Raw genomic sequence first — 17,018 nt, forward strand, 5'->3', positions numbered from 1 at the left:
TCCAGCGGAGACATTCAAGTTCCTTGTTAGTCTAGAGACCAAGTTCTTTTGTAATTCTGTTCTCTAAGACTATTAATGGGGCTAAAGCCATCAATTAAACCTACCTTATTGTCAACATCCAACTAATATTGATGGCTGGAACAATAATGCCCACTCTGACCATAAAAACATGCACTCTTATACAGACTACAGTGCATAGTTTGTCTTTAACCATTTTACCATCCAACTATTGGCCTGGTTGGCAGTACTGGTTTCCATTCAGGTGGCTGCAGTGGACAATAGCAACAAAATTCATCAATGCGGGGCAGGCGGTAGCATGTCTACAGGTGCTGTGCAAGGCAATAAATTGTAAAATGAAGTGCTATTTTAAATTAAGGAAGATGTGATTTGCATAAAGCCTGGAGTTTTTCTTCTGACTCTTCCTGTGTCTGAGGTGATAATGCAAAACAATATTTGACATGCTCAGATTTAGCCAGCGGCATACATCATATAGCTAGACAGCAGTTTTCTATCATTTTCAAATGGGAATGTGCAACATCGGTTGAACACTGTCACCACCCCAGCCCTGGACACAGTTGAGTGCCTGCTGACAATGGAAAAACTTGTTGCGGAGCTGACCCTAGAGGAGCTCAGCAAGGCCACCAGCAGCTTGGCCTTAGGGAAGGCACCAGGCAATGATGGGATTCCCACAGACCTGGTCCAGCCCTGCCTATCTACGCTACTGCACCCACTGCATGAAGTCCTCCGTCAGTGCTGGTAGAAGGAGCTGTACCACACAATATGAGGAAAACCAAGATCATTACCCTCTACAAAAACAAAGGTGCGAGAAGCAACTGCAACGTCCTCCGGGGAGTCTCCCTCTGCATGTTGTTGGCAAAGTCTTTGCCGAGTCTTCTTGGCTCATTTACAGAAGTTGGCTGAATGTGTCCACCCAGGGTGGCTTCTGTGCTGGAAGATCAACTGTGGACATGATTTTCTCTCTCTGCCAACTCCAAGAGAGCCCCTCTACAATGTGTATATTAATCTCACCAAGGTATTTGACTAGGTCAGTGAAGACGGGCTCTTTCAGATCCTTCCCAAGCTAGGCTGCCTGGCAAGACTGCAGATCATGATCAAGTCCTTCCACAAGAACATGACGGGGGACTGTGCAGTACAACGGCAGCTCTTTGGAGCCCTTTGACGTGAGCAGCGGTGTTAAGCAAGGCTGTGTTCTTGCCCCAGTGCTCTTCGGAGTTTTCTTTGCCCTTCTTGCACTGCAACAGAGGGGATCATCTCCACACTAGATCAGAAGGCAGGCTTTTTAACTTCTCCCACCTCAGAGCCAAAGTGCGTGAGGCTATGATCAGAAACATGCTGTTTGCTGATGATGCAGCACAACTCACACCCTGCAGCAACTCTGAGCTTGGAGGATCACTTCTCACAGGTCTGCAAGGAACTTGGTCTGACTGTCAGTCTGAGAAAGATAAACTTATTGGGACAAGACATGAGGCACCAGCAGTCATTATTATTGATAACTACAAATTGGATGTTGTTCGTCAGTTCACCTACCTGGGGACAATCATCAGTAACAATCTCTCCTTGGATGTAGGAATTAACAAGCACATCAGAAAGGCTGCACCAGTTCTTACCTGCCTCACCATATGAGTCTGGGATAACCCCAAACTCTCAGACAACACAAAGTTGGCTGAAAATGCTTGTGTCACCAGCACTCTGCTATACGGCAGTGACACCTGGGCAACATATGCTCAGCAAGAGAGAAGGCTCAAAACCTCCCACTTAAGGTGCCTTCGTTGCATCTCGGGCATCTCCTGGACAGACAGAGTCCTGAATGCTGAGGTTCTTTCCCGTACCGGCCTCTCAGCATAGACCGCACTGGCTGCACCATGTCTGCCACATACAGAATGGCTGCATCCCAAAAGACATAGTCTACAGTAATGCAGCTTCAGATAAGGTAACTCCTGGCTGCCTGCAATTGCGATACAAGGATGTCTGCACATGGAACATGAAGGTGCTGGATATCAACATTGAGTTGTGGGAGAAACTTGTAGCCGACCTCACCAGGTGGAGAAGTACCCTTACGCATGGTGAACAAAAATTCTGCAACGCAGCAGAAGACAAATTGACCCATGGAAAGATTAGGGGAAGGACTCAATGGACTAACTCTCACTGAAGCGGGCATGGCACCTTTAAGCGGACAAAGGTTCGTCACCATGGCTGGAAGCGAGGCAGGAGGGGGATTCCACACCGGAATGAAATACAGAGGAATGAGACCCTCTCCATCCAGCATCTTGGTAGCAAACGTGCAGCCAGTGGAGAACTAAAATGAGGACCCGAGGGCAAGATAGCTGTGTCGGAGAGAAATGAGAGATTATAATGTTCTATGTGTAACCAAGACATGGCTTGCTCCCAGTACACCAGATATGGCAATCAGACCGGAAGGCTTCTCAGTTCACAGGATGGGCTAAACTGCTGATTTAGAAAAGGCAAATGGTGGACGTGTGTTTTCATAATAAATTCTCAGTGGTGCACCAAAGTGGTGGTTTCATCGAACTCATGTTCCCCCAACCTTGAACACCTAATGGTCAAATGCCATCTATTCTACTTACATAGGAAGTTCTCCTTCATAATCCTGACCATAGTTTATATTCCACCAGCGGCCAACTATAATCAAGTGCTTAAGGTATAATGCTGTTTCCGAACAAGAAAGAGTCCATCCCGATTGATTTCAGATCATAGTCAGGGACTTCATCCAGGTTTGTTTGAAGAAACCTTGCCCAAGTACCATCAGCTTATAACCTGTAGCACCTGAGGTTCCAACGCACTAGACCACTGGCCGCCATGTTTTGGTGCAGGATTTTAATATTTAAAGAGCACTTGAACAGAGGTTCAGTGCTCAATCATCCAGCCCAAATTCAGATTCTCGTCTGTTGTCTAGGTTGAAAGCCTGTCTTCGTTTCAGTCTCAGATCACATCTTAATTCTAGTCTCAGATACTTGCTCTCAGGTCCCAGCCATCCTCACCGAAGTCTCTCCTCACAACACGATTGAGCCTTACATAGACGAAACGGGGTAACAGAGGCTCTCTTCAGCAGCAAGAAAATTTCTAGACAGAGCCTGGAGATCCACAACCTCCAGGTCACCATGCATCAACTATCACAAGGAAGAAGTCAATCACTCGAATGAGACTGTCAGTCACTCTGTGGAGCCAGTCCATCTTCCAACCTCAGAGAGATTTGGCAGTGACTGGGCTCTTGCTGTGACTTCCTCACTCAGTGTTCATTGGTGTTTGAATTTCAGCCATCCCGGTTCCCTACGGAGTGTGGAAAAGTGGCCTTCATGATCCCTCTCCTGACCGGGAGATCCCTGGCCTGGGCCACCACGCATTGGGAGTGGAGATCAGATAGTTGCTCAGATTTGGAGGAATTCATGGGTTAGCAATTTTAAATTCCTCAGTTGTGATTTTGGAGGACCTGTCCTGGCCTCATCATGTAAGGGCAGTTACGAAGAAAGCATGGAAGTGCCTCTACTTCCTAAGGAGTTGGTGAATATTCAGCATGATGTCTAGAACTTTGACAGACTTCTGTAGATGTATGGTGAAGAGTATATTGACTAGCTGCATCACAGCCTGGTATAGGAACGCCAATGCTCTGGAATGGAAAATCATGTAAAAAGTAGTGGATACGGCCCAGTCCTCACAGGTAAAGCCCTCCCACCATTGAGCACATCTACACAAAGTGTGGCCGCAGGAAAGAAGCAACCATCATCAGGGAACCTACCATCCAGGTCATACCCTCTTCTTGCTTCTGCCATCAGGAAGAAGATACAGGAACTACAGGACTCCCACCACCAGGTCCAGGAATAGCTATTACCCCTCAATCATCAGGCTATTGTGCCAGAGGGGATAATTTCACACAACTTCACTTGCCCCATCATTGAAATATTCCCACAACCAATGGACTCACTTTCAAGAATTTTTTGTCTCATTTTCTTGAGTTGTATTGCTTGTTTGTTTGTTTGTTTATTTATTTGCAACATTTGTTATCTTTTGCACACTGATTGGGCACCGAAATTGGAGTAGTCTTTCACTGATTCTACCATGGATTTATTGAGTATGCCCACAAGAAAATGAATCTCAGCATAGTATATGGTGACATATATATACTTCGATAACAAATTTACTTTAAACTTTGAACTTTGGAAGGAGGATATTGAACTTCATAACTGAGTCACAGGAAGAAGCAAACCAATAAAACAGTGCAAGGTAGAGAACACAGTGAGAGAAAAACAGATGGTGATCTTGCTGATAATTAATGCAAATAGTAACTTCCTACTGCTCATTATGCCACTGGTTTTTAAGGCTGCAATGAAGGTACTCCATCTCTGTTGCACTCAGATATAGAAGGATTCTTCATTACTGTTTCTGTAGCAATATTTGTTGCCCAGTCAGGTTTGTTAGCCCTGCCTGAACCTCTGAACCTGGAGGACCGGTGGACCACTCTTAGTCTGGTCTCTACCCTTTGATATGTTTGGCATGGGTCACCCCACCAAGAGTCAAAGCTTAAGGCACTGACTCCAGCCAACATAGCTCCCTGGGTCATTGGGGCACGTAAGCCTCCAAACCACAACAAGGTTCTGGTCCTCTTGGGGATGAACAATAACATTAGGAGGAAAGTTTGCTTGTTTATTTAACAAGTTAATAGACTTATTGCCAACAGGGATATTGATTTTTAACAAACTCATTCCACTAGTTCCATCCATTTTGCATGCAGGCTGTCATAATCAATATGATTGTAGTTGTCAGGTCTCTATATGTCTACAAAATTAATATAATTAACCTTGATGTAGATGGACTACATCACCAGAAGACCATGAACATATGCTCAGTGGCTACTTCATCAGGTACAGTAGGTACCTAATAAAGTCACCACAGAGTGTACTTCCAAGTGGCAATGTAGAGGACAGCTTGCACGCAGCTGTGATCCCATAAATCCTCTTGTATTTCTTACTTTGATAATAAATATACTCTGACCTTGATTTATTCTGAATTGTATTGAGCTACAGTATTTAAGCTTTATTGGAGCTGCACTCAGTCAACCAATAGAATACTCCTATCACCTCTTAAATCACTTAAATCATAAGACCATAAAATATAGGAGCAGAATTAAGCCATTTGGCCCATTGAGTCTACTCTGCCAATTCATCATGGCTGATCCAATTTTCCTCTTAACCCCAATATCTTGCCTCCTCCCTGTATCCCTTCATGCCCTGACCAGTCAAGAATCTGTTGAGCTCTACCTTAAATATACATAATCCTGGCCTCCACAGCTGCCTGTGGCAAAGAATTCCACAGATCCACCATGCTCTGGTGAAAGAGATTCCTCTTTAACTCCATTCTAAAAGAATGCCCCTCTACTCTGAGGCTGTGTCCTCCAGTCTTAGACTCTCCCACCATGGGAAATATTCTCTTCACATCCACTCTATCAAGGCATTTCACTATTCAATAGGTTTCAATGATGTTACCCTTCATTCTTTTGAATTCTAGTGAATACAGGCCCAGAGCCATCCGACGTTCTTCATATGACAAGCTATTCAATCCTGGAATCATTTTCATGCACCTCCTTTGAACTTTCTCCAGTTTCAGCACATCCTGTCCAAGATAAGGGGCCCAAAACTGCTCACAATATTCTAAGTGAGGCCTCACCAGTGTTTTATTAAGTCTCAACATTACATCCTTATTTTATATTCTAGTCCTCTTGAAATGAATGCTAACATTGCATTTGCCTTCCTCACCACAGACTCAATCTGCAAATTAACCTTTAGGGAATCCTGCACAAGGACTCCCAAGTCCCTTTGCACCTCAGTTGTATTTTCTTTCCATTTAGAAAATAGCCCCCCCCACTTGTTTCTTCGACCAAGTGCATGACCATACATTTCCCAACACTGCCATTTCTTTGCCCATTCTCCTAATCTGTTTGTCCTTCTGTAGCCTCTCTACTTCCTCAAAACTACCTGCTCCTCCACCTATCTTCATATCATCTGCAGACTTTGTAACAAAGCCATCAATTCCATCATCCAAATCATTGAAATATAACGTAAAAAGGATCAGTCCCAACACAGACCCTGTGGAATACCACTAGTCACCTGCAGCCAGCCAGAAAAGGCTCCCTTTATTCCTACTCTTTGCCACCTGCCAATCAACCACTGCTTTATCCATGCTTGAATCTTTTCTGTAATAGCAATGACTCATAGCTTGTTGAGCAGCCTCATGTGTGGCACCTTGTCAAAGGCCTTCTGAAAATCCAAGTGCAGAATATCAACTGATTTTCCTTTGTCTATCCTGCCTATTACTTCTTCAAAGGATTCCAACTGATTTGTCAGGCAAGACTTTCCCTTGAGGAAGCCATGCTGACTATGCCTATTTTATCATGTGCCTCCAAGTACCATGAGACCTCATTCTTACTATTGTGCTCCAAAATCTTCCTGACAATTGAGGTCAGACTAACTGGTCTATAGTTTCCTTTCTTCTGCCCCTCTCCCTTCTTGAAGAATGTACTGACATTTACAATTTTCCAGTCTTCTGGAACAATTCCAGAATTTTGTGATTCTTGAAAGATCATTATTAATGCCTCCATGATCTCTTCAGCTACTTCTTTCAGAACTCTAGGGTGTACACTGTCTGGTTCAGATAACTTATCTACTTTCAGACCTTTCAGTTTCCCAAGAAACTTCTCTCTAGTTATGGCAACTTCACACACTTCATGCTCCATGACACCTGGAACTTCCAGCATACTGCTGGTGTCTTCCACAGTGATGACTGATGCAGAATACTTATTTGCTTTATCCACTATTTTTTTGTCCCTCATTACTACCTCCCCAGCATCGTTTTCCAGTGGTCCAATATCCTTTGTCATCTCTCTTTCACACTTTGTGTATCTAAAGAAACTTTTGGTATCCTCTTTAATATTATTGGCTAGCTTAATTTTGTTTTCCCTCTTTACTTTCGTAATTACTTTTTTAGTTGCCTTCTGTTGGTTTTTAAAAGATTCCCTATACTCTAACTTTCCACTAATCATCTTTGATCTATTAAGTGTTCTCTCTTTGGTTTTTATGTTGGCCTTGACTTCTCTTGTTAGTCACGGTTGTATCATCTTACCTTTAGAATAATTCTTCCTTTTTGGGATGTATATGTCCTGTCTCTTCCAAATTGCTTCCTGAAATTCCAGGCATTGCTGCTCTGCTATCATCCCTGCCAGCGTTCTTTTCTAATCAACTCTGGGCAAATCCTCTCTCAGGCCTTTCTAATTCCCCTACTCCACTGTAATAATGATACATTTGACTTTAGCTTGTCATTGTGAAATTTAAGAGTGAATGTGATCATTTTATGATCACTTGTCCCTAAGGGTTCTTTCTTTCTTTTCAAATCTATTTATTGTTATATTATACAAAAGAAATAACATGTGTACATTGAAGTAACAACACTTACAATGTCTCAAAAAAGACATTATCTTAAAGATTGAAAAAAAAATTGTGATAACAAAAAAACCTACTAAGCAGAAAAAGTGAGAAAAAAAACCATCAGGTGTACAACCCTGGAGCCATGCGTCATACAAAAAGATTCTAAAATTAAAAATCAAACCGCCAGCAAGAAAAGAAAATATACCAAAAAAATTACAATTAGATCATGGAAAAAATCTATCAATTAGCTCAAATGATAATAACGAGCAAATGAGCCCTATCTTTTCTCAAAATCAAATAAAGGTTCAAAGGTTCAACTTCTAATTTTCTCCAAACTAAGACATAGCATCACTTGAAAGAACTATCGTGATAAAGTGGGAGCTGATGTATCCTTCCACTTCAACAAAACGGCCCTCCTAGCTATCAATGTAACAAATGCAATAACATGTTGGTCAGACACAGAAATATCATGGATATTTTGAGGAATTATTCCAAAAAACACAGTTAATTCATTAGGTTGTAGATTAATTTTAAGTGCTTTAGAAGTTGTTGAAAAAACTGACTTCCAGAACTGTTCCAATGTAGAACAAGATCAAAACATATGCGTCAGTGTAGCTATCTCAGTTTTACATCTATCACAATAACTATCAACATTAGAAAAGATTTTAGATAGTCTCTCCTTCATCAAGTGATAATGATGTACAATTTTAAATTGAATCAATGAATGGCTAGTACAAATTGAAGAAGAGTTAACCAACTTCAAAATCCACGTCCAATCCTCCATCATAAAAGTCAAATTGAGTTCCTTTTCCCAATCCTGTTTTATCTTAGATAAAGGACACTTATCCCATTGTAATAATAAATTATAAATTCTTCCAACAGAACCCTTGATCGAAGGGTTCATACTCATAATAGTATCTAACAGGTCAGCCTACAATATGTAAGGAAAATTACTTAAATATTTTTATAAAAGATGCCTAACTTGAATGTATTGCAGAAAGTGTGAGTATGAAAGAGAATATTTATCAATTAATTGTTCAAAAGACATCAATCTATCCTGTTTAAATAAATCCAAAAAAGAATTAATACCTTTATTTTTCCAAAGTAAAAAAATTGGATCACTCAAAGAAGGCTTAAAAAAGTAATTTTGATAAATTAAACTACAAAGTTTAAATTTTTTAAGATCAAAAAAATTGCGGAACTGGAGTCAAATTTGTAAAGAATACTTAATCACAGGATATAGGTTTAAATTAGCAACTTTAGCTAATTGTATAAGTAAAGCAGCTCCCAATAATGAGGTTAAATAAAACTGTTTTGCAACTTTCAGTTCCGGGTCTACCCAAATTGGCTGATCACTCTTACACTCTTATCCAGAGGTCCCCAACCTGTTTTGCACCGCGGACCGGTTTAATATTGACAATATTCTTGCGGACCGGCTGACGGTGGGGGGGGGGAGGGGGGTGTTCAAGTAGGGTTAAACTCACCTCAACATGTCTTTTAGAGTTAGGGTTGCCAACTTTCTCACTCCCAAATAAGGGACAGAAGTAGCAGTCAAATCCTGACGAAGGGTCCCGGCCCAAACGTCATCTGTACCTCTTCCTATAGATGCTGCCTGGCCTGCTGCGTTCACCAGCATTTTTTGTGTGTGGTGATGAGACACTTGTGTTTACCCCGAGGAAGACTACCATTACCATGAACCCTTGCGCGGGCACCTGTGTGCGCATGCGTGATGTGAGCATATGTGACGTGCACATGCGGTACGTCCCAATTTTTTTTTTCACAAATCGATTTTGGCTTAATCTTCCCGACTACACTGTACATACATTATTTCTACTTTATATAGGCTGTGTATTTATCATATCATTTCTGCTTTTACTATCTGTTAGAGTTATTTTAGGTTTTATGTGTTATTTGTTATGATTTGGTAGGTTATTTTTTGGGTCCGGGAATGCTCAGAAATGTTCCCCATATAAATTAATGGTAATTGCTTCTTCGCATTACACCATTTCGGCACGAACGGTTTCATAAGAATGCTCTACCTTAGCAGGGGAAATATGGGACAAGGGCGGTCCCCGATGGGACAAACCAATTTAGCCCAATATATGGGATGTCCCGCCAAATACGGGACAGTTGGCAACCCTATCATCAAGTTCAAAAGTGCGTGACAGGGAATAAGGAAAGTTGCAGCTGACTCATCATTTCCTCACGACCCGGGAGCACGTGCTTTGCGGCCCGGTACTGATCCGCAGCCCAGTGGTTGGGGACCGTTGCTCTTATCAACCAAATATAACCAAAAGGACATGTATCGCACAGTAACAGCCCAATAATACATTCTTAGATTATGCAAAGCAAGACCTCCATCCTTTTTCAATTTTTGTAAGTGACATTTGCTAATTCTTGTTCTTTTATTATTCCAAATAAAAGATAAAATAATAGAATCAATTCGATCAAAAAACTTCCTAATCAAAAAAACAGGGATATTCTGAAGTAAATATAAAAATTTTGGTAAAATCATTATTTTAACTATATGACTTTATATCCTGAAAAATCTCCAAATTCATTAAATAATTTTAGCAAGGTAGGAATAAATTTGTCAGGATTAGATATATAAACCAATAAATCATCAGCGTAAAGAGAGATCTTATGCATGGTCTCATTCACAAAAATCCCATGGATATTTTTAGCCTCATGAAAAGCAATAGCAAGGGGTTCTAATATTAAATTAAATAACAAAGGACTTAATGGACAGCCTTGCCTTGTCCCCTGTGAAAGCTGAAAAAAGGAAACCTGCAATTGTTAGTAACAACAGTAACAATAGGAGCTTTATATATCATTTTAATCCAATTATTAAAATTAGTACCAAAGCTAAATTTCTCTAAAACAGTAAATAAATATTTCCATTCGACTCGATCAAATGCTTTTTCAGCATCCAAAGATACAACACATTGTAGAGTTTTAAAAGAGGACAAATATATAATGTAAAATAGTCTCCGAACATTTGAAGAAGAATAGCGACCCTTTATAAAGCCTCTTTGATTTTTAAAAATAATTTTACCCAAAATATTCTCCAACCGATTGGCCATTATCTTTGACAGAATCTTAGTGTCAACATTCAGTAATGAAATAGGTCTGTATAAAGCACAGTCAGCAGGATCTTTATCCTTTTTAAGAATTATAGAAATAGAAGCTTCATAAAAAGTAGAGGGTAAGTCACCTTTCACAAAAGAATCCTTAAACATTTCCAACATATACGGAGAAAGCAACTTTCCAAATTTTTTATAAATTCTACAGGATAACCATCAAGTCCCAGGGACTTACCATATTGCATTGAAAAAATAGCTTAATGAATTTCGGCTTCAGTGATTTGAGCATCAAGAGTTTTTTGATCCTCAGCCGAGATTTTAGGAAAAGCAATCTTTCATAAAAAAGCATTCATTTCAGAGGAATCTAACGGACATTAAGACTTATAAAGTTCAGCATAAAAATCTTGAAAAATTTTATTAATTTCTTCATATTCCTGAGCCAAGGTTCCTACGAATTTTCATGACTTGCCTTTTGGCTGCAGCCATTTTTAATTGAGATGCAAGCAGTTTATTATTTTTATCTCCAAACATATAAAATTGGCTCTTTAACTTAAGCAAATAGCCTTCAATGGGATGAGTTAATAACAGGTTATATTGTGATTGAAGTTCCACCCTTTGTTTAAATAAATCAATATTGGGGGAAATTGCATCATAATCTTTAATTTGTTTTGAAATTCTATCTAATTCTGCTTTAGTCTGTTTTTTAAGTTTAGCTGAATAAGAAATACAGCAATCTGACCACATAAAAATGCTTTAAATGTATCCCATATAATTAATTTGGACATACCCCCTGTATCACTAAAAAGAAAAAGTCTTTTATCTGGGTTACAATAAAACTGACAAAGTCAGAGTTTTGCAATAATGTCTGAGACATGCGCCATAGTGGGCGGGCAAGAATGACATCATCAAATTCAAAAGACAAGCTCAGAGGTGCATGATCAGATATAGCAATAGCGCCATATTCACAATATTTAACACTAGGCAAGAAGCGGGGATTGATTATAATAAAATCAATCCGCGAATAGTTTTTATAAACATGTGAGAAGAAAGAATATTCTCTGTTTTCGGGATGGAGATACCTCCACAAATCAATCAACCCAAAATCAGTCAAAAAGGAATTAATAAATGACGCAGAATGATTTGGAAGTCGCTGATTGGTTGAGCTCTTATCAATCATAGGATTTAAGCAACAGTTAGAATCCCCGCCCATTATTAGCATATATTCATTTAAATCAGGCAGTAAACCAATACCTTTTTAAAAAAAGAAGGATCATCTAAGTTAGGACCATACAAATTGACCAAAACAACTTTTCTGTTGCAGATCGTTCCTTTAACAATTAAAAATCTACCAATAGAATCTGATTCAATATCCTCTTGAATAAATATATTAGATTTAATAAAAATAGACACACCTTTTGTTTTACTCTGAGAAGTAGAGTGGAATTGCAAACTGTTCCACCATCCAAAAAATCTATTTTGATCTCCCGGCCTGATTTGTCTCTTGAGCAAAAATCCTATCAGGTTGGAATCAGTTAACAATTTTAAAAGCTTTTTTTTGTTTAATAGGATGATTCCAACCACGTACATTCCAGCTTATTATATTAATCCATTTAAATGCCATACTGTAATTTTATTCTACTTGGTATATGTGCAGAGCACATACCAATACGGGATGATCAAAAATGGCAGCAATAGGAAAAACTTTAATTCTTGTCAGATACCTCAGAGAGGGAAATAGTTTCTTATCAAATGCCTGTTTCATTACCAGGGCAAATTTTGATCTTTGTTCCATTACCTCTGTCGGGTACTCTTCGTAAAAACGGAGCTCAGACTCCATAAATCTAAAAACTGTTTTCTTGCCTGTCGCATTATTTGATCTTTAATTTTAAAGTGATGAAAGCAAACCAGAACAGATCTTGGTTTACTTGAATCCTTCAATTTCGAGATAAACACCCTGTGTGCCCTTTCTACAGCAGGCGGCTTTGATAAAATGGTAGGAAATAAAGTGTGGAAAAGCTTACCAAAGTAAGCAGTTAAATCTCCATCCTCAGCTCCTTCTTACAGCCCAACAATTCGTATATTCTTTCAGTGAGACCTAGTTTCCAGGTCTATAATCTTATTTTGATATCTTTCCAAAAGAGTTGTAGCTTCAGACAACTTTTGCTTAGTTATCTTCAATTCCTCTTCATGTGTAATAACTTGAGTTTCCGGGTCTTTAAGTTTTCCCAGAAATGACTTCATTTCATTACTATTCTTTTCCAGTTGGTCTTTAATTGACCTATTCTGATCTTTAATTGAATTCAGTGTCCGAACCATATCTTCAGCCCACGATGGCATTTCATCAGATCTTTCCTTTTGCACCTTTCCTTTCCCATTACCTTTATCACTAGGTTCAGGTAAATTCTTCCCACTTCTCGTAGATATAGACATATTGTTCCCCCTCGAGAATCAGCAAACAAAAATTTTAAATTCAAAGTTTAAACTAGGGGGAGAGAAAGAAAAGTAAGAGCAGCGCAAAATTACTGCTACTCAATTTGCAGACAGGGGCAGTCTCCCTAAGGGTTCTTTTACCTTAAGCTCTCTAATCAATTCTGGTTCATTGCACAACACCCAATCCAGAATAGCTGATCCTCTAGTGAGCTCAACCATCAGCGGCTCTAAAAAAAATCTCATAGGTACTCTAGGAATTTCCCCTTCTGCAATCCAGCACTGACCTAATTTTCCCAATCTACTTGTATATTGAAGTCCCCCATGACTGTTGTAACATTTCCCTTTTGGCATGCTATTTCTATCTCCTTTGTAATTTGTAGGCTACATCCTTACTGCTGTTTGGGGCTCTGTAAACCAGGGGTCCCCAACCTTTTTTGCACCGCGGACCAGTTTAATATTGACAATATTCTTGCAGACCGGCTGACCGACGGGGGGGGGGGGACGCGGGGAGGGAGGGGAGGGTTGCCAACCGAGAAGAGTAGCAGTCAAATACGTTGTGTTTACCCCGAGAAAGACTACCATGACCATGAAGCCTTGCGCAGGCACCTATGTGCGATTCTTTTCTACAAATCGTTTTTGGCAATTCTGTTCAGTGAAACTACACTGTACGTACATTATTTCTACTTTATATAGGCTGTGTATTTATCATATCACTCCTGCTTTTACTATATGTTAGTGTTATTTTAGGTTTTATGTAACACAGTGCATGAATATCATGATACGTCAATTATAAGTCACTTATAAGTCAATAGCATCATAACATTTTAAGTAACATTTGGATATTTAACACACAGCACATATTTTCCTCGTATGAACACATAAAATCATTGCAACATACCAATATCGCTGTATCAGTGGGAGCCCTGGGCCTGTTTCCCTGCAACAAGACGGTCCCATCGAGGGGTGATTGGAGACAGCGATACTCGAAGGGGGTTCCTTATGTCCAGTCTATTCCACAATTTAGTTTTCGTTGCACTCATTGCAGAAAACCCCGCTTCACAGATATGTTGGATATGGAAGCAATGTTTTCAGTGATTTGGTGGCTATCTCAGGATATTTAGCCTTGACTTTGATCCGGAATCCCGGCAGAGATGTTATGTCAAACATACATTTCAACCTGCCGTCAGTTGCAAGCTCGAGGACTTGATCTTCTTCCGGCGCTGACATGGATGATGCGTGCGTTCTAGTTCAACAGTACGTGACAGGGAATGAGGAAAGGTGTAGCTGACTCATATCGCCAAATCATATCATTTCCTTGCAGCCCGGTAGCACAGGCTTTGCGGCCCAGTACCTGGGGACCGCTGCTGTAAACAACACCCATCAGGCTCTTTTAACCCTTGCAGTTCCTTAGCTCTATCCACAATGATTCAACCTTCCAACCCTATGTCGCCTCTTTCTAATGATTTCATTTCATTTTTTACCAACAGAACAATGCTACCCCCTCTGCTTTCCTTCCTGTCCTTTCAATACAATGTGTATCTTTTGACATTAAGCTCCCAGCTATAATCTTTCAGCCATGGTTCCATGATGCCTACAACATCATATGTGCCAATCTGCAACTGTGCTGCAAGTTCATCTACCTTATTCTGAATACTGTGCAAATTGAGATACAACAACTTCAGTCCTGTATTCTCCCTTTATGATTTTGTCGCATCATGCTCAACCTTTAGATTCCTAACTTTGTCTGAGGTCTTACTAATATCTGCCTCCATAACCTCTCTACTATCTATTCTGGCACTCTGGTTCCCATCCCCCTGCAACTCTAGTTTAAACTCCACCATGCAGCATTAACAAACCTTCCCGCTAGGATATTAGTTCCCCTCTAGTTCATAAGAACATAAGAGATAGGAGCAGGAGTCGGCCATCTGGCCTGTCGAGCCTGCTCCTCCATTCTATAAGATCATGGCTGATCTGGCCATGGACTCATCTCCACCTACTTGTTTTTTCCCCATAACCCCTAATTCGCCTACTATGCTAAAGTCTATCCAACCTTGTCTTAAATATATTTACTGAGGTAGCCTCCACTACTTCATTGTGCAGAGAATTCCACAGGTTCACCACTCTCTGGGAAAAGCAGTTCCTCCTCATCCTTGTCCTAAGTCTACTCCCTGAATCTTGAGGCTATGTCCCCTAGTTCTAGTCTCACCTACCAGTGGAAACAACTTTCCTGCCTGTATCTTATCTATCTCTTTCATAATTTTATAAGTTTCTATAAGATCTCCAAGAAACTGTCCCTTCTATACAAGTACCACCTTCCCTGGAAGAGAGCCCAATGATCCAAAAATTTTATGCCCTCCATCTTACATCTAGCCACATAATCTTCCTCGTTCTAGCCTCACTAGCACATGGCACAGGTAGCAATCCTGAGATCACAACTCTGGAGGTCCTGGCCTTTTAACTTTGCTCCTAATCCCCTGAACCTCCTATGCAGAACCTCATCACTCATCCTATCCATGTCATTGGTAACTACATGGGCCATGACTTCTGGCTGTTCACCCTTAAGAATGCTAAGGACTTGATCCAAGATATCCCGAAACCAGGCACCCGGGAGGCAACATGCCATACGGGAATGTTGTTCTCTCCCACAGATCTTCCTGTTCATTCCCCTAACTAATGAATTCCCTATCACCCCAGCATTCCTCTTCTTTCCCCTTCTCTTCTAAGTCTTAGAGGCAGACTCAGTACCAGAGACCCGACCACTGTGACTTCCCTCTGTTAGGTCACTCCCCCTGACAGTATACCCCCTGTTGTTGAGGAGGATGGCCACAGGAGCACTTTGCATTGGCTCCTTAACCTCTTTCCTCTTCCTTACTGTCACCTAGTTTTCTGTGTCCTGCACCTTGGGTTTAACTACCTCTCTATATGTCCTATTTATCACCCCCCTCCCCCCAGCCTCCCAAATGATCCGGATTTCATCCAGTTCCAGCTCCAACTCCAACTCCTTAACACGGTTTGTTAGGAGTTGCGGCTGGATGCACTTCTTGCAGTTGTAGTGATCAGGGATACTGAAGGCCTCTCTGCCTTCCTGCATCCCGCAAGAGGAACATTGTACTATCCTGCCTGTTACCTTTACCTAGCTGAGCAAATATAAAGAGGAAAAATCTTGAGCTTTTCTTTCATTTGTTTTCTCTGAGTCAAGCCTCTCTTCCCTGAAATTTCGAAGAGTTAAAGCCTTAAGACCATCACTGCTATGTCCACTCAAACCTGTGCTCATTAGATAGCTTTAGGACAGGGGTCCCCAACCTTTTTTGCACCAAGGACCGGTTTAATATTGACAAGTTCTTATGGACCAGCTGACTGGGGGGTGTTCAAGTAGGGTTAAACTCACCTCAACATGTCTTTTACAGTTTGGGTTGCCAACTTTCTCACTCCCAAATAAGGGACAAAAGTAGCAGTCAAATCCTTGGACACTTTACCCCAAGAAAGACTACCATGACCACGAAGCCTTGCACAGGCATCTGTGTGCGCATCCGTGACGTGCGCATGCGTGTACGTGCCGATTTTTTTCCCCACAAATCAGTTTTGCCTTCATCTTCCCGACTATACTGTACATACATTATTTCTACTTTATATAGGCTGTGTATTTATCATATCATTCTTTTTTACTATATGTTAGTGTTATTTATTTTCGGTTTTATGTGTTATTTGGTATGATTTGTTAGGTTATTTTTGGGTCTGGGAACGCTCAAAAATTTCCCCCATGTAAATTAATGGTAATTGCTTCTTCGCTTCACTCCATTTCGGCATGAAAGGTTTCACAGGTACGCTCTACCTTAGCGGGGGAAATATGGGACAAGGGCGGTCACGTATGGGACAAACTAACTTAGCCCAATATGCGGGATGTCCTGGCAAATACGGGACAGTTGGAAACCCTATGTTCAAGTTCAACAGTGCGCGACAGGGAATGAGGAAAGGTGCAGCTGACTCATATCGTTTCCTCACGGCCCGGTAGCACATGCTTTGAGGTCCGGTACCGGTCCGTGGCCTGGTG

This window comes from Mobula hypostoma, chromosome 3 (assembly GCF_963921235.1).
Source record: "Mobula hypostoma chromosome 3, sMobHyp1.1, whole genome shotgun sequence".
In the NCBI taxonomy this organism is placed as follows: domain Eukaryota; kingdom Metazoa; phylum Chordata; class Chondrichthyes; order Myliobatiformes; family Myliobatidae; genus Mobula; species Mobula hypostoma.